This window comes from Nematolebias whitei, chromosome 20 (assembly GCF_014905685.2).
Source record: "Nematolebias whitei isolate Nwh7 chromosome 20, NemWhi1, whole genome shotgun sequence".
NCBI lineage: Eukaryota > Metazoa > Chordata > Actinopteri > Cyprinodontiformes > Rivulidae > Nematolebias > Nematolebias whitei.
The window spans coordinates 31,704,528-31,705,228 of NC_056517.1; the positions used below are offsets into that span (position 1 = coordinate 31,704,528).

Consider the following 701-nt stretch of genomic DNA (forward strand, 5'->3'; position numbering starts at 1 on the left):
ATATATATATATATATATATATATATATATATATATATATATATATACTATGGTACATGGTTAGTTTGGCCTTTAGTTCATTTTTGACAGTCGCTAGTACGTAACGTGAACTACTAGCAAGATCAAATTTTTAACTGAAATGCAAACAAAGTAAAAAAAATAATAAAAAAAACTAAATATCTCTCTATAACATCAATTTTGCAGCGCTATATTCGTGTTTATATCAACTGTGACACAATTTTTTAATGCTTTGAAATGAGTTCGCGTTAGCTTCGGAAGCTAACGGAGCTAACGAAATTTCAACGAGATAAAAAGTAATTCTTCTGATTTCTCACTGCATTTAAGAAATTACTGGCCGTTACTAAAAACATGACAACACGCAACACCTTGAAAAAACAAAATTAACGTTCCTTACCAGTGAATGTGTGACGGAGACTGGATTTTAACTAGTCACCAAAACCCGGAACTAGTTTGTGTTTACACCGTTCCGCAGTAAATATAGTCCGTGGGATTTCACTTACAAAGAGAAAGTGTCCTACTGATTATTAATCCTCACATTTATTTCTTGATTAGGGCTAGGGATATTTTAAACACATATTTTGTAAAGTATAATATAACAATTCTTAAAAATCACATTGAATATATTTTGTTTACCATAAAATAAAGTGTGATCACAATCTACAATGAATGATAAATATTTA

The 701-nt window shown here is 29.5% G+C and overlaps 1 protein-coding gene across 1 annotated transcript in view; it reads right to left on the minus strand.

Moving 5' to 3' along the window:
• The window catches only part of LOC119426217 (elongin-C), a 2,914-nt gene extending 2,422 nt beyond the window's left edge, over positions 1 to 492 (minus strand). The window contains exon 1 of the mRNA XM_037693763.1: positions 416 to 492. The gene's annotated coding sequence lies outside the window, so the exon portion shown is untranslated. The remainder of the gene's footprint in view (positions 1 to 415) is intronic.
• Positions 493 to 701: the final 209 nt, after the last annotated feature.